Raw genomic sequence first — 18,672 nt, forward strand, 5'->3', positions numbered from 1 at the left:
TTGTAAGCTGTTGTTCCCTTCCGAGACTGTTAAACATTACTTTAGTTTTCTGCAGATTAATTTTTAGACCCACCCTTCGGCTTTGCCTCTCCAGGTCAGTGAGCATGCATTGTAGTTTGTCCCCTGAATTACTAAGCAAGGCAATATCATCAGCGAATCGCAAGTTACTAAGGTATTCTCCATTAACTCTTATCCCCAATTGTTCCCAATCCAGGTCTCTGAATACCTCCTGTAAACACGCTGTGAATAGCATCGGAGAGATCGTATCTCCCTGCGTGACGCCTTTCTTTATTGGGATTTTGTTGCTTTCTTTATGGAGGACTACGGCGGCTGTGGAGCCGCTATAGATATCTTTCAGTATTTTTACATACGGCTCGTCTACACCCCGATTCCGCAATGCCTCCATGACTGCTGAGGTTTCGATTGAATCAAACGCTTTCCCGTAATCAATGAAAGCTATATATAAAGGTTGGTTATATTCCGCACATTTTTCTATCACCTGATTGACAGTGTGAATATGGTCTATTGTTGAGTAGCCTTTACGGAATCCTGCCTGGTCCTTTGGTTGACGGGTGTCTAAGGTGTTCCTGATTCTATTTGCAATTACCTTAGTAAATATTTTGAAGGTAACGGACAGTAAACTGATCGGTCTATAATTTTTCAAGTCTTTGGCGTCCCCTTTCTTATGGATTAGGATTATGTTAGCGTTTTTCCAAGATTCCGGTACGCTCGAAGTCATGAGGCATTGCGTATACAGGGTGGCCAGTTTCTCTAGAACAATCTGCCCACCATCCTTCAACAAATCTGCTGTTACCTGATCCTCCCCAGCTGCCTTCCCCCTTTGCATAGCTCCCAAGGCTTTCTTTACTTCTTCCGGTGTTACCTGTGGGATTTCGAATTCCTCTAGACTATTCTTTCTTCCGTTATCGTCGTGGGTGCCACTCGTACTGTATAAATCTCTACAGAACTCCTCAGCCACTTGAACTATCTCATCCATATTAGTAATGATATTGCCGGCTTTGTCTCTTAACGCATACATCTGATTCTTGCCAATTCCTAGTTTCTTCTTCACTGCTTTTAGGCTTCCTCCGTTCCTGAGAGCATGTTCAATTCTATCCATATTATACTTCCTTATGTCAGCTGTCTTACGCTTGTTGATTAACTTCGAAAGTTCTGCCAGTTCTATTCTAGCTGTAGGGTTAGAGGCTTTCATACATTGGCGTTTCTTGATCAGATCTTTCGTCTCCTGCGATAGCTTACTGGTATCCTGTCTAACGGAGTTACCACCGACTTCTATTGCAAACTCCTTAATGATGCCCACAAGATTGTCGTTCATTGCTTCAACACTAAGGTCCTCTTCCTGAGTTAAAGCCGAATACCTGTTCTGTAGCTCGATCCGGAATTCCTCTAATTTCCCTCTTACCGCTAACTCATTGATTGGCTTATTATGTACCAGTTTCTTCCGTTCCCTCCTCAAGTCTAGGCTAATTAGAGTTCTTACCATCCTATGGTCACTGCAGCGCACCTTGCCGAGCACGTCCACATCTTGTATGATACCAGGGTTAGCGCAGAGTATGAAGTCTATTTCATTTCTAGTCTCGCCATTTGGGCTCCTCCACGTCCACTTTCGGCTAACCCGCTTGCAGAAGAAGGTATTCATTATCCGCATATTATTCTGTTATGCGAATTCTATTAATAACTCTCCCCTGCTATTCATAGAGCCAATGCCATATTCCCCCACTGACTAATCTCCAGCCTGCTTCTTGCCTACCTTGGCATTGAAGTCGCCCATCAGTATAGTGTACTTTGTTTTGACTTTACCCATCGCCGATTCCACGTCTTCATAGAAGCTTTCGACATCCTGGTCATCATGACTGGATGTAGGGGCGTAGACCTGTACAACCTTCATTTTGTAGCTCTTATTAAGTTTCACAACAAGACCTGCCACCCTCTCGTTAATGCTATAGAATTCCTGTATGTTACCAGCTATGTTCTCATTAATCAGGAATCCGACTCCTAGTTCTCGTCTCTCCGGTAAGCCCCGGTAGCACAGGACGTGCCCGCTTTTTAGCACTGTATATGCTTCTTTTGGCCTCCTAACTTCACTGAGCCCTGTTATATCCCATTTACTGCCCTCTAATTCCTCCAATAGCACTGCTAGACTCGCCTCACTAGATAACGTTCTAGCGTTAAACGTTGCCAGGTTCATATTCCAATGGCGGCCTGTCCGGAGCCAGGGATTCTTAGCACCCTCTGCAGCGTCGCAGGTCTGACCGCCGCCGTGGTCAGTTGCTTCGCAACTGACCACGGAAGTATTCAAGCTAATAAACTGGAAAGGCTTAGGTGTGAGGATCAAAGGTGAATATCTCAACAACCTTCGGTTTGCACATGACATTGTCCTGTTCAGCAACACTAGAGATGACTTTCAAGAAATTATTGAGAACCTTAACATAGAAAGTGTAAGAGTGGGGTTGAAGATTAATATGCAGAAGACAAAGATAATGATAAATAACAGGGCAAGGGAACAAGTGTTCAGGATCGCCAGTCAGCCTCTAGAGTCTGTGAAGAAGTACGCTTACCAAGGTCAATTGCAGGGGACACTGATCACGAGAAGGAAATTTACAAAGGAATAAAAACGGGCTGGTACGCATTCGACAGACATTGTCAGATTCTGACTGGAAGCTTATCATTAATTATCAGTAAAAAGGAAGGTGTACAATCAGTGCGTTCTACCGGTGGGGCAAAAACTTGGAGGCTGACAAAGAAGAGCGAAAACAAGTTAAATATCGCTCAAAGAGCGATGGAACGAAGAACGTTAGACGTATCGTTAAGAGACACGTCCCTCTCTGCGACGCGTCCCCGCTCTCTCTGCGCGCGGTGTTTTCACCGCACTCTTCGGACTGCCAACTGGTGGAACACAGTCGACCAGACGTGAACTGTTGTTTTAACTTTGACCGCCGCCAGCGCTTAGCGCCACCGCTTCAGCCACAACGATGGAGCCGGATACATCCGCCCACACGGTGTCAACTGGCGAAGGAACATGGCGGTCAGGCACGCGTTCATCGCAGCACAAGCGCTCGGAGAGAGTTGTGTGCCCGCGGTCTCCGGCACATGCTTGCCAAGTGCGATGAGACCCTTCAATGCCAGGAGCAGGCACGGCGGCTTTGCGCGGATCACCTGCTGCCGACGCGATTACCTGGGCGATGCCGCAGTCTGCTCTCACAACGCGGCCGCGGACGCCGGTGCAGACGCTGCCTCGCTGATCCCGCCTGCTGCTGCGTCGGTTCTCGCACCGCGTGCGACGACGAACACTCCCGTTCTTCTGCCGAACTCCGCAGCTTACACCGCCATCGTAAATGCTGTCGTTAGCGCTTCCCCAGTTGCGGAAGCCAGCGAGCTAACGAGCGCTCCACTCCCGGATTCGGACGACGATAACGACGCGATGGACACCTCGTCCTTGTGCAGGCGCTCGCGCCCGAGCAAGTCCTGCAGCGATGGCGAGGCCCCGCGAAAGCTAGCGGCGATAGGTTCTGATGAATCATCGCCCCCCTCCAGTGCCGCCCGTCTACGAAAATGCCGTGATGCAGGCGGATGACTCTGTAGAACATTTCGACGACGGCACGGCCAATATAATGCAGAACCAGAGCAGCCCACGTCTCACGGAGCTCCACGATGAGGAGATCTTCACAAATGAGATCTCACGCAAGCAGAAACGCCGCCTGCTCGCATCAACACCAGAAGGGATGGCCGCTGGTGCGGCCCCTGCCGCACACCACTCGGCACCAGTTGCTGCGACAGTGCTTGCTACCGGGCTGCCTGCTGTCGACTCTGGTCCCCGCCTACCAGCTGTTCCTGCGGCTGCTGGGACCACAGGGGCTGGCGCGCCTGCACCCAGCGTCGCTGGCACGGTCCTCTTCAAGCGGCCATCCGCGGCAGCTTCGTTTCATCGGACCTCTTGCCTCGCCATCGCGCAAGCTCTCTCCGCGCTGCCTGGAGTCTAGAAGGTGCGGGTGAATACGAAAAAGAACATTGTGGCGGCTGACGCCGCAACACCCGCGCAGCTACAGTCCCTGCTGGCTACGACCGAGCTGGCCGGGATGCTCGCCACCAGGTGGCCGAGCTGAACGGACGTGCGCCTTTTCGTATCCGACAGTGACTGCCTTCCTTCTGTTACTTTGGGCCTTAGGGCCCGGAAGTCGCATCGACCGTGGCCATGGATGACCCAGAGGCAGCTTTCAACGTTCCATCTGTAGTGAAGAGGAATGCCCGGCGCTGCAGACACATCGGCAGTCGTCCGGGAGGCGCGAGCTCGAGATTGCCTGAGCTGCTCTGGTTAAGACACGCAGCCTGCTGCTCTCTTGGACCGCATTCATATTAGACATTCATTACCCGAGGACATGGAGTTACAGCAGTTTGAAGACGCTTTCACGCCAGAGGACGCGCCAATCCTAATGAGCACCTCGAGCGACGCCATGGTAGACACCACCGCTTCGAGGAAGACGCCGCTGCGTTCACACGTGAATCCATTCGCTCCACTTGCTGATCCTGAGCCACCAAGGGGAAGCAAAAGCAAGTGCGATGATTTACTCGTCTCAAACCTACTCATTGTACCCACCGCCAAGCATGAGCAGAAACGCGCACGCGGAACACTGTCCGCGATAGCCGCAGCTGCAGCAGCTAAACCCAAAGCTGCGTTTCGTCATGGCGTCTCTCGCTACAACGGCAACGCGACGCCAGACTAACGCGTATGACTCGGACTCGGCGGCTGCTCACGAAGATGACAGCGAACAAGGAGCATGGAAGACCGTCACATATAAACGCCGCGATCCATGAAAGAAACAACCGAACGCGCGCGTTCAACGCTATTCATACGCTCACGCTGTGATCCTAAAACGACAAGATCCATGCAGAATCATGAATGAAAATTTCATTGTTATTGACGAGGCAATATGGAATCGCATTCACAACGCTCCCTCAACGCGTGAAAGGGAAGCTGACCCGATCGTTCAGATCAGGTAGCGGTTGACACCAATCAAATAGCGGTTGACACCAATGATCGCGACACGCGAGGTGCCCTTCTGACTTTACTACAGCTTCCAATAAATGGCAAGCCAACTGCATTTCAGGCATACGAGGCCATACGAAAGGATAAAATCCGTGGCATTATCCGCAACGCAGGAGGAATGACTGCCGAGCAGCTTACGGGGGGGGATGAACCTGCACTGCCGAAAATGCGACATTATCAGCGCTCGCCCCATTGGGGAGAAAGGCACAGCTGTAGTCACTTTCATACAAAAACGGGCTCAAGTCTTTCACAATACGAGCATACCCGTACAAGTTGCATGTCTACGCTTGTGAGACGCGCCACAAATTAGGACACGGAAAACAGCATTGTCCGAATTTTAACAGCCCGCGTTGTGCCACATGTGGCGGAAAGCAGCATGGCAGTGACGAGGTCTGTTCCAACCAGGGGCTGAAATGCCGCAATTGCGGGCATCTTGCGTCGGCTCGTGACTGCCCCCAGCGCATAAAGATCAACAAACAGCTGCGCGTGAAGTCAAAACGCTCTCAGTAGCAAAGCCAGCACTCCATGGGGTCACAACCGCAAGTTCACGAGCGCCCTCAAAAGACGGTGACCATGAGACACAACTTTTACACTGGGCCTCCCCGGGCTCCATCAACATCAACTCCTGCGATGCCACCGGAAAATAAACCGCTTTTCGACCACGGCAAACGTACCACGGCAAACATACCTTTGCTAATGTCGTCAAGATGGCTAACAGCGAAGCGTTAGGACACGTGAAAGCGAGTCACGCCAAAATTACAGGTCAGTCTATCCCCGCCTCACTCTCAGCAAATGAAGGTGCACGTGTTCACGGACAAGTCCACGAAACCACCTCTCGAGCCCTCACTGTCGGGGCACCAAAGCAGAGCCAGAATAAGCTGCTAGAAACGCAGCCGAAAACAAATTCAGCCTGATTACGAGGCCACGTCTGCACGCCTAGCACAAATGGAACACATCATGTCAAGGGTAGAAACGATGATAGAACGAGCTATCGAAACATGCGTTCGTACCATCATGGAGCGCCTAATGCTCAATGGAACGCTCTCCTTCGGGGGTCTTACCACGGCCGCATCAGCTAATAGGGCTCCTTTGCTGTCTGTGCAGACAGCTCCGACGCAGATGGCCCACACACAAGATGGCTCAGCTAATCACGCAAGTTAATGTTTGCGGTTACGGTCGGGATGTGGGGGGAGACATCCCGACCGTGATTCAGTGGAACTGCCGCTCCCTCAAGAAGAAAAATGCGGACGTGGTTTTACGCTGGGGCGTGCCGCATACGAGTCTCAGACCCGCCGTCCTGGCATTGCAGGAGGTGAACTGCTTCATGCCACGCTTACCATGCTACGAGGGCTATGGCTTCTCCGAAGACACCGACATACCTGCGTACACAGCTGTGTATGTAGATCGAAGACTCACCCACACAAAGCTCTACACTGAGCCCTGGTGTTCGAATATTGCTGATGTTACTGGATGCCGGATTCAACTCGCGCCCGAAAGAATAATAATTGTTTTTCCCGTGTACATACGTCCAGAAAACGCACGAAGGAAGACTAAGCGCGCCTCGGTAGACTTCAGCTACATACAACATTTTCGGAAGATCTATCCCAAGGATACAATTCTAATCTGTGGAGACTTCAATGCTCAACACGTAGATTGGAACTATAATAAGTGCAGCCCACGCGGTCATCGTATCATGGAAGAGTTTGACCATTATGGACTATCGCTCCTTAATCAGCCGCAATCCCATACGAGGCTCGGACAGGACACAAGGCAAGCAGACACGACGCCAGACCTAACATGGTCCACGAGACCCAGAACCTGCGAATGGAAACTTCTAGAGGACCCTCTTGGCAGTGACCATCTTCCAATTGTCATAACAGTGAGAACAAATGGTTCCTCGTGCCGCCTGTCGTCTTACAAACGGGATTGTACGATTACGCACTGGGACAAATATCGGATGCTGCTAGAAGAAAACGGCCCAATTAATAATCTTTACTAATTAACGCAAGCTATGACGCGTGCCAAGCGCACAGCAACTAAGAAGCTGTGGGTTTCTCCGGACCAACCAGATCCGGATAGGCACCTCCTGCATCTATGGAACCGCAGGCTCAGACTTCTGCCTTCTTGTCGGGCGAAGGGGCGCCCCCAGACAATACGAACTAAACCACGCTCTTTACAAGAGGAAATCGAGAAATATACGGGCGAGCTAGCTTCCGAGCATTGGATGCAGGTGTGCGAGCAAATCAATGGATCGACTAATTAATTCAAGCAGGGCGTGGTCTATATTGAGATCTCTTCTTGGGCACCGTAAAACCGCAGATGCTGCAGCTCGTGTTGCCTTGAAAGAAGGCATCACCAATGCCGAACTCGCAGAAAAAGCGGCAGATATCTTTTTTTTCCCCAGTCATATAGTACGATGAATAGAACCTACGCGCGGGACGATGACCAAGACGGAGATGATGATCTAAACCAGCCCTTCACGGCCAGTGTGCTCGAAGACGCCATACACAGAATGAACACCCGTGGCGCGCCAGGGGTTGATGGAATCGCGGCAGCGCACATAAAAAACCTTACCAAAAGATGCAAAATTTCTCTTCTTGTGTAGTTTAACCGTATATGGAAAGAAGGAACTCTCCCACAAGAATGGCGCCACACCATTGTCAAGCCTATTCCGAAACCGAACAAGCCACCGAACGGCCTGGGAAACTTAAGACCAGTTTCGCTCACGTCATGTCTGTGTAAACTTTTGGAGAGCATGGTGAACGCAAGGTTAATATGGTGGTTGGAGGTAAATTGTCTTCTGCCTCACACTCAGTACGGATTCCCGCCTGGTCTTTCTACTCAGGATATTATGCTCCGCCTAAAAGAGGACGTGCTCGATGCCTCGTCCTCGTGTCCTGCATAGTTGTTGGGGTGGACATTAGGAAAGCTTCCGATAGCCTTCCCCACGCCTCTATCATGCAGGCGGTACAAGAAATGGGCATCGAAGACAACATGCACAACTTTATTGCTGCGTTCCTGCAGGATAGAACGTTTCAAGTTCAAGGCAGTGACCTCAGCTCCTATCATCATAACGGGGTTGGAGTCCCACAGGGAGCCGTAATCTTTCCAACATTATTTAGCATATTCTCAGCAGCTCTTCCTGCAAAACTAGAGACAATCACAAGCATTGAGCACGCTATCTACGCAGATGGTGTGACGCTGTGGACTACGCGAGGTTCCCTGGGAGAACAAGAGGAGGCCCTGCAGACGGCGTTGAATAACATCGAGAGCTTCACGAGGGAGATAGGGCTTACGCTATCACCGGAGAAGACCGAGTTTGTCGTTATCCATGGTGAGAAAAGGTCAAAGTCGAAAGACGAGGAGAAAGCAAGCGTCCTTCTTTCGATCGGACAGACACCCATTCTCAGGAAGCGGGCCATCCGCATACTCGGAATGTGTTTAGACGAGCAGTGTATATCCATAACGTGGTACAATCAAACAGTAAAGGTCGCCAAGCAGGCCACCCAAATCCTGCGCAGGATTGCGAAGCGTACAAGAGGCGTTAAAGAAAAAGAAACGAGACACTTTGTGCAGGCTTTCCTACATTAATCTCGCATCCTGTATGGCACCCCTTTTCACCCCATCACTCGAACACAGCTACATACTCTGGAACGCCTCAATAACGAGGCAAGGAGAGTAATGACAGGATTACCAAAGTACACGCAACTCCCTGCACTCAAGAGCTGCAGTGCTTTAGGTGACATCGCTGATCTTATTTCAACGCACGATCGAGCATACTCATGTGACACGCCTCAAGTCCACAAACGCAGGAAGGGCCACATTGGTTAAAATTGGCCATGACATCTCTAACCTTCCGACGCTTTCACGGATATCTCCCTCTTGGAAGCACGTACCAATTGCAGATCCCAAGTTACTGCCGAAGAACATGGGACAAGATCAGTTGGCAAGAAGGCAGGCCCACGCCAAACGGCATAAGAAACATACGCACCAACTACGTGAGGGGAACGACCACTCCGGCAGGTGCCATATAGTCTATGTGGATGCTTCTATCGGAGGGCCAGAGGAGGAGCCAATGTTCACTATGACGTGGACAAATACGGAAGCAACCGAACGGTGCAGTAAACTCCACCTCACTATATACATGTCGTTCACAGCTCTACTGCAGAACTGTATGCCATCCTAGATTTTGCCAAGCATGCTGAACACACTGCCAAAAAAATTCCAAGAGATGCTAAGCACCACTACAGAGTGATTACAGACTCTCAAAATGCCTTTAGAGCTTGTAAGGACACTCGTACAACCACTGCTGTGGCCCAACAACTCCGCCTCCACGTGCGTCGTCTGCGTGACCAAGGTCATGATTTTCAGTTACACTGGATCCCGGGGCACACGGGTATACCAAGAAATGAACAGGCCCATCGACTAGCGCGCGCCACGCTACTATCCGCGCAGTCGAAGCCACCCGAACAATTACTGAACAACGTACCCGAAGACACGGAAATACACAGTCAGTGGTACGATCCCATGGAAGCAATAGCCGAAGCCAAGCGCCGCCGGCGCAGCTATCTCTTCCCTATGTCCAATCCCATGGACATTCCTCCCCTTCCCTCCCAGGCTGCTACTCGTCGGCAGCAGGTTCTGCTCCGGCAGGTACAGACTAGCACCCTCCTTACTCCCTTCCTCGTGCAGCGTTTTCGCAGAAAGGAAGACCCTCGTGGCCTGGAATGTTCGCGTGGGGGTACCTGCAGCCCCTGCAACTAAAGGACCTCGAACACTTAATCTGGGACTGCCCGCTGTGTTCTGGCGCCAGGAAAAGGGCCCTTGCTTCGCTCCCGACGGACTGGCGACTAACCTCCCTGCAGGCCTGGGCGCTACCGAGACACTGCAGTGCTGCGACCGCCAACGAGCTCTGGCGGTCACTGTACGAATTCCTGGATGAACCTGAGGCTCCAGCCACTAGGACCAGGCTTCTTCATCTCGAGCGTACCAGCGAAAGCATCAGACCCCATGATGTAGATAATTAAGTCCCCCACTGTTTCCCTTACCTTCTCACTCCCGCCACTTCCCAAGCCAATTCACCGCAGCCCTTTAAGGGCAAAAATGTGAATAAAGACGTGTAAACAATTGCAGACCATTCCCAGAGCACGGGCACGGTACATGGCATCGACGGTGACTTCTCAGGCGAGGCCCGCCTGTTGGCGGCAGTCGGTCGCGCGAGTGACGGCGGTCAAGCGGAGCGGTCGCACCCTGACCCTGCGCTTCGCCGCGCCGAGCCCCCCGGCCTGCATCCTCCTTTTGCGGTTGCCCTTTGATGCGCGACCGTCGCGGCCCCGGCCCTTGCAGTGCCGGCGGTGTGGGCGCTATGGCCACGCGACTATGGTCCCTAATATTCTAGGGACCGTAACGCGACGGCGGCGTGCAAATGGCCGGAGCAGTGCCTGCGCTGTGGCGATCAGCATGCGTGGGATCACCAGTGCACAGCCAAGCCGAAGTGCTTGCAGTGTGGAGGCGCACACGCTGCCGACGCCCTATACCTGTAAGCTGTGGCAGGCCGAGAGGCGCATGACCACTATAAAGGCTAGAGAGCCGACCCGCATGCCTCACCAGGAAGCTCGAGCAGCTATGTACATGTGCCTCCACCAAGGCACAAGCCTCTTCCATCACTTCGTGGGTACATGCACTGGAGACGGTGGCGCGCCCCAGCTATGCAGCTGTGGCCACCGGCTCCGCCAAAAGCACCTGTTAAAATGCGAGCGCCGGAGCGCTCCAGGAGCCAATGGATTCACGTTCCAGATGCTTAGGAACCTGAAAGATGCAGAGCCAGATCGTCTCCTGGAGCACTTCCAACATCATCTGGAGCACTAGGGCTCTTCCGGACAGCTGGCTCAACGCGGTGGCGGCGCCAATCCTTAAGCCACGGAAACCTGCAGCGGCACCCTCCTCGCGGCACCCTCCTCGTACAGGCCAGTGTATGTCGCCTCTGCCACCTGTAAGGTGGAGGGGATTGTCCTGGCACGCATGGAATGGATCATGGCGCATGTGCACTACTTCCTGAAGCAGCAGACCGGCTTCTGGCGCCACCGCTGCACTGCCGACTCCATCGCGGACGTCGTGGCCAAACTGGAGGATGCAAAGAACAGCGGTGACGTAGCCCTTCTCGTGCTGCTTGACGTGCAGAGCGCCTTTGAAAGCCTGCCTCACGTGGTCATCGAGGCCTCCTTAGATATCCTCGGGATCACTGGCAGCCTCAGGCGCTTTGTCTCTGCCTTCCTGGCGGGAAGAACGTTCCCAGTACGAGTGGGCCAGGCGCTCAGCGCCCCTCAAGTCATCGCCACCGGCGTGCCGCAGGGATTGACGCTGAGCCCGTTCCTGTTCAATGCAACCCTGGTAGGTCTGCCAGCCGCACTACCGGCAGACTCCCGGTAGCACACAGTGCTCCATATACGCTGATGATGTGGTACTCTAGGTCCGGGGACCAAGTGGCCTTCCAGCTGTCCGGAGATCGCTGCAGGGGGCCCTGGACGCGGTGACAACATCCCTCGGGAGCATCGGCCTAACAGTCTCTCCTGCGAAGACGCAGGCCCTACTGATAAACCCAAGGACCGCCTCCCGCCTTAGCGTCCACCAGTTGAGAATCGGCATCGACCCCCTTCCGTGCAGCCGTGGGCTGATTCCTGCAACGAGGCCGAGAATGCTCCACCAAGTGGGCCTTGCACCTGAACAAGGCTGCAGCAACATTGTCCTTGTTGTACGCCCTGCCGCTGGTTTCGCTGATGCATGCCAGGTAACTACAACTAGAGGTCCTGCACAGAACGGCAATCAGAAATTTCCTGGGGCTTCCAAGGCACTCCAAGATCGCCGCAACACTGGCCGAGGCTGGCGAATGGCCATTGTCACTGCCCATGTTGCAGCCGGGGCTGGAGCATATTGACAGGCTGCACCGCACACCAGACGGCCATGCTCTCCTATAGCCCGGCTCCGGAGCCTGCTGGCTTCATGCATGGGCAGCCTCTATGAGGAGACAGTGGCAGCGGCTCTTCCTCCGCCCCATCACCGACCTCCGGACGTGCACCTCTCCCTCAAGGGGATAGCCAAGCGGAGTGCACCAGCCGCAGCCCTGCAAGTTCCAGGAGGAGCTGCAAGGACACCTGCTGGTGTTCACGGATGGTTCAGTTCTCCCCAGCGGGTCGGCAGCAGCGGAGTGCACAGTTCCAGCTCTCGCCTGTCACAGGCAGTGCTGGCTCCCCTTTACAGCGAGTTCTACTGCAGTTGAGCTCGCGGGGCTGTACCTGGCTGCCGACCTTCTTGCTGAGCATCATCCCCAGCAATCGGTGGCGTGTGACTCCAAGCCAGCGCTCCAGGCACTCCTCAACCCACGGCGAGCAGGAGTTGCAGGGGTGCTCACGCTGTTTGCCAAGTTAACGGCTCGAGCCACTGCCGGAATCTCAATATCCTTCCACTGGCTGCCCTCACACGTCGGAGTAGCTGGTAACGAGGAGGCGGATACCTACGCCAAAGCTGCCCACCATGATGTAGTCCCGGTTACCAGAGCGGTAGTGGCTTCGGACTACACGAGATATCGGCTACGGTGCCCGTTCATCTCCATTCAACCTGACCCCCGAGTTGCTAGTGGCAGGGCGCCCAAAACTGCTTCCAGAGAACGGCCTCTCCAGAAGAGACCGTTCTATGCTCCTGCATTTGCAAACTGGCTGCACCTGAACTGCGGTCCGGCTGTACGCAAGGGTAGCGCCACGTCACCTGCCTGCAAGAAGTGCGGGGAAACCGAGACACTCTGGAGCATCTTCTCTGTGCCTGCCCATCTTTGGCGCAGGAACACTCCATAGTGATCAGCACTCACAGACGTCACAGCCTTCTAGCGGTCACAGAGACTGACCTGCTGTTCCCGGTGTGTCCCCGGCTCCATGCGCTCCAAGGCGTTTTGGAGTTAATAAATTACACTGGAATCGTCACCCTGTGAGCGCCCGCTACAACGCTGGCCATTTTATTTGACTGAGGACTGCCACCTGTTGCACATAGTGGAGTCTGTTTAGGCCACATCCTCCCTCTTTCTCTTTTCACTCCCTCTCTGCTGGCGACGCTTCGCCGTGCTCCCTCACGGGTTGCAGAATCAAGCGTCTTTCCTTTCTTTAGATCACTATCATCATCATCAATCAGTTCGGTTATTTTGGTCTGAAATTCTTTGTCTCAATATGGAGTTCGGGAATAGGTTGTTGTCCTCCGCAAAAGTTTGGAGGCGGTTAAGTATGACGTGCTCCATGAGTTTTCCTACACACGAGGTCAGAGAGATTGGGCGTAAGTTTTAGAGCTGTAGTCGCTTACCATGTTTAGGTATGAATATTATTTGTACATGCTTCCATTGCGAGGGGATAGAATCTGTTTCCCAACAGCGGTTGAAGGACTCTGTTAGGGCAGCGATAGATGCGTCGTCTAGATTTCGGAGGGTCTTATTTGTTATGCCATCGGGGCCTGGTGCAGATTTAGTTCGGAGCTTCAGCAAGACGGCTCGTCGTACTTCAGCCTCTAGAATGGGCGCGTCTAGGTTAAGATTCTCCGGACCAGCGTATGGCTTATGGGGGATTTGTGCATTTGTGCCTATGTATCGGTTTCTGAGCTCTGTCAGGAGCTCGTCGTTCGTGCCGTGGTATTGGTGAGTGATCTTATTGAGTTCTTTGTTCGGATTTACTCTTATCCGGGTCCATAAGATACCAGAGGAGATTCCACGTTTTGGCTAGATCGAGTTGTCCCTGCATGCTGTCGCATACCTTTTCCCATTGGTTTTTGGTTAATTGGTTAGCATATTCCTCGATTTCCATGTTGGTTTGCGCGATGCGCAAGCGGAGTGTACGGTTCAGTTTATTCTTTTTCCAGCGGGTTTGCATGCTCTTTTTGGCTTCCCACAAGTGTTGGAGGCGCCTATCCACCTAGACCAGACCATCGTCTTCAGGGATTTCCCTCGTGGCGCGTTTCACGCATTCTCCGAGATGCCCGATCCAGGCCTTGAGATCATTTATATGCTCGGTGGCGGTTCTCTCCCGAATCTGACGGAAGCGGTCCCATTCCGTGAGCGAGACTCGTTTGCCCTTCCTACGGGGTGGACACACCTGAATGTAGATTTCTATGATACAATGATCGCTACCGAGGCTTTCCCCGGTATTGGTCCAATCATAGTTGCCTATGTTTTTGATGAAAGTTAGGTCGGGAGTGGTGTCAACACTGACACTGTTCCCGATAGGGTGGGTATCTGGGGGTCTGTGATGAGAGTCAGTCCCTGTTGTTGGGCTTCTAGGCAAAGATTACGACCTTTGACTACCTCTGTGCGGTATCCCCATGCAGTGTGGGGAGCGTTAAAGTCACCTAATAATAATATGGCCTTTTGTTGGGAGATTCTGAGAGCCTTCCTGAATAAAGTTCCGAACTTGTGGCGTCGGCACTTTGGGCTACTATAGACATTAAAGGCATACTCAAGCGAAACAGTAAATCAGTTTACACTATAGTAAAGCATTGTTTGAGAACCCCGCAGGCAGTCATTTCAAAATAATAGTTTCGTTATTAGATGAGAAAATGAGGGTCTAATTATCAGTATTTGAATTTCGCGACGAAACACCAATGCCGGTACGTTAGTGTGACGTCAGGGACTCCAACGTATGTTTTCGCATTTCGGTCGCGTTGGCTGAGTAAAGGTTCCCAAAACTTGCCACGCTTAATATATGGTTCCTTTAGAACACGATGTAGTGAATCTGTACTGTATAAGTAAGCCCTAGACGACGCCATCAAAATCCATGACGTCACAGCGACCAGGTGCGGGAACTTCAGGGAGGCGTCGCCACCCGTCTTTCGTTCTTGCACTTTTTCTGGCTTACCAAGCCTCTTACTGTGGTGAGAACGGTGTTTTTAGTGTCATAGAAAGGTAATTTACTGATGCAGAAGAAATCACTTTTTTCTCTAGTGTCCCTTTAAGGATGAATATGCTTCCATCCTCCTTACGTTTAGGGACGAGTTCAATAAAGACGTGGTCTATGTAGACTTCTTCAACATCATGTTTAATGGCTGTTAGATTTCTGTGAACTAGAATAGCGGTGGTGGAATCCGACCCAGAAGCATTATAGGATTTGTACCCTGCTAATTTTGCATGGCCTCCCGTCTCCTGAAGGTCAGTGATATCCGGGGCCACCTTGCCCCGAACGAACTGCTGAAGGCTTCCCCATTTGCGGCGAAACCCACGGCAGTTCCACTGCCAGATCGTGTAGTTAGGAGTGTGAGCCATTTTGAGGTGGCGGGGGTTCAGCGATCGGTTTGGAGATTTCGGATAGGGATGGGCGATCATAGGGTTTGGATGCCATGCCCTTAAGGGAGCCGGAGGCCATAGATGTGAATCTCGACTCTCAACAAAGGACTTTGGCTTCGGTCGCGGCTACCCGAGACTTTAGGATGGTGGTTCTGGTTTCCAGAGCGTCTAGACGTGCTATAATTGGCTTTAATCCTAAACTTTTCACGCAAGATGTCATGCTTCAGCTTAAACATCGAGTTCTGGACCATTATTTTACAAAGGCCTTTGACAATGTAGCGCATCATGCTACACTGGAGAATTTGCAGTACCTAGGTGTAGGCCAGAGGACCTACAACTACATCAAAGAGTTCCTTAACCACTGCACAGCAGAACTACAATCGGACAAGATCCCTCTTGGAAGTCGTGGCACACCGCAGGGATCAGTCTTGTCCCCCTTCCTCGTTAATTTAGCAATGATCCGATTACCGGAACAACATAAGAGGAAGCTTTAGCTCGGGCCCAACTCCGACGCGGCCTATTAAAATACATGTAAAACGCAAAAACGTTTTGCTGGGATAACCCCTGGACCGATTTTAATGAAATTTGTTGCATTTGAGAGGGAAAGTTGAAATATAGTGACTGTTGGAAGCGGAATTTCGATTTAGGGCTTGGATTTTGTTAAAAAGATTTTCAAATAATCTACCGTTTGAAAACAATAGAAGCAACAGGTTTACAAATTCATAGCTCTGCATCAAGATATCGCGGTTCTTTAAACGGAATCCATTCGATCATTCAAAGCGGACAAATTTTGCATGTCATTTTACATCTTACGTGAATTTTTTACGTTGGTTACAAGGGTTCTGCAAAAGCTGTATTTCCGTAATACTAACTTTTTTTATATTCATATTCATAGGCTCCTGCATTCACCTTGTTCACGTTTCGCTCATCGTCTTTATATTCATATGTAACATATCAACTTTGTCCGCTTTAGATGTACTATTAGATGCAATTTACAGAATGGTATCATTTTTCGTGGTTGAGTTACAGTGTTGTAGTTGATAGTCTCGTTTTTTGAAAATTCTCGATTTTTGCCAATTTTTAATAAAAAATTGACGACCTAACTAAAAAATTCGAAACCAACAGTCACTAGATTTTAAGTTTTTCTTTTAAATGCAACAAACCTCGTCAAATTTGGTACAGTGGTTGCCGAGAAAAACGAATTCTCCTTTTACATGTATTTAGATAGGAGCACCCGAGCTAAAGCTTCCTCTTAATCAGATTCCAGATCTACATCACAGTCTGTGTGCCGAGGACATCACCTTGTGGGTGGTTAAAGGTAGCGATGGAGATATAGAAACCACGCTACAACAAGCTCAGTAGCTATGGTGTTGGGCTGCTGAGCACGAGGTCGCGGAATCAAATCCCGGCCGCAGCAACCGCATTTCGATGGCGGCGAAATGCGAAAACCTGTGTACTTAGATTTAGGTGCACGTTAAGGAACCCCAGGTGGTCTAAATTTCCAGAGTCCGCTGCTACGGCGTCCCTCATAATCAGAAAGTGGTTTTGGCACGTAAAACCCCATAATTTAATTTTTTAAATAAAGCTGCGCTCAAATTTCGCATTAGGGAGTATACTAATCTGACATTTTTTTTTAAGGAGGTGCTCGGCTCCCTCTCGGCCGGTCAACTGTAGCAATGCGGCACCGATTCGATAAGCGCTGGAGGTGATTTTATTGCCAGTAGTGTCTTGTGCGGGGCAATCCTAACTCTACAATTTTTCGAATAATGATTTAATAGCGATTAATTGGTTGATGTGGCATGAACAGCAAGAGGAAAGCAGGTATATTGACATACTGCTACATGCATTTCCTCGAGGCGCTGCACATGATGGTCACCACCCTTGTTTGACTAGATTCTTGGCACAGCATACGGTTTCATGAGCCACCCGAGCATGAAGCTACCTGCTTGTGAATTAGTGATGGTTCACCTTGGTTTCCTTAGGTTATCAGTTAATTATCGTTTGTTTAGTTGTGCATTAAGAGTGCTGTGTCATACCAAAGACGCATGCATTTTGTACCCTTCTGTATGTAATAAGGTGTGAAACCATACAATATATTGTTGTAGTGCCTGAGCTTGGCAATGAAGCAAGGCAATTAATGTTCTGTGTTGCAGCTACACTAATTTGCTTTGAGTAAGCATATCTTTAACCCTTTACATCTCGAGTTATCTTTTGAAAAAACATTTCCAAAATGGCAATTTTTTTTTCTAATTGCTTGATTGAATGGCCATATTAGATAAACGCCCAAAATACACTCAGAACAATATATTTGCAGAACACCCATAAAAACTTGTATAATTTCAGAGCAAGCTGGCTTTTCAAACACAACTTCTGTGGCCGGTGAGAGTTGTGATGAAACCGACTGTCACGTAGAATTCCATTAAGTCATGTAGGAAGGCGCTAGTACAGCGCACATCAAACCACCAACCACAGTCCTCACAGCGCAGATGCATTTCCTTCATTTTATACTTTCGTTTGCCCATAATATCACTATCATTTTCTCGACTCCGAGTTTAGTCTTCTTAGAGTCTGAAGAATTCTCACTGATTGTCCTTTTTTGGCAGTTTTTTTTGGGAAAGCTCCCATCCCTTGTTTTGTCCATCCCACGTACGTCTGTATGTGTATATACATATACTCGTGCATATATATATATATATATCATAAGAAGGCAACAAACAAGGACACAAAGGACAACATAGGGGAAATTACTTGTACTAATTCAATTAATGATGAATTAGTGGAAATGAAAATGGATGAAAAAGCAACTGGCCGCAGGTGGGGTATGATCCCACTTCTTGGCATTACGCATGCGATGGTCTTACCAAAAGAGCTACTGCGGCGCCATTCTCCCCTCCTCTTTCTGGGGAATTTATGTTTTACTATTGGAACTAACCCTGGGAGTGTTAGCCAGCGCCACTACTCACAAACTTTAGCGGCGGATGTGGAACCTCCTTTGTACTGCAGGCGTCGTCATGAGTGCATGAACTTTTTTAGGTGAAACCAACTGGTCAATAAAGCCACACATGCTACCTGAAGGCATCATTGTTGCTGGGCTCGAGACCCTTATGTTAAATTATAATTTCTTTAATTCAATTAGTAAGTACAAGTAATTTCTCCTATGTTGTCTTTCGTGCATTTGTTTGTTGGCTTCTTACGATATTATTAATAAATATCGGGCCCCTCGGTTTCTTTTCTTGTCCACACACACACACACACACACACACACACACACACACACACACACACACACACACACACA

The sequence above is a fragment of the Dermacentor andersoni genome, chromosome 2 (genome assembly GCF_023375885.2).
Source record: "Dermacentor andersoni chromosome 2, qqDerAnde1_hic_scaffold, whole genome shotgun sequence".
Lineage (NCBI taxonomy): Eukaryota > Metazoa > Arthropoda > Arachnida > Ixodida > Ixodidae > Dermacentor > Dermacentor andersoni.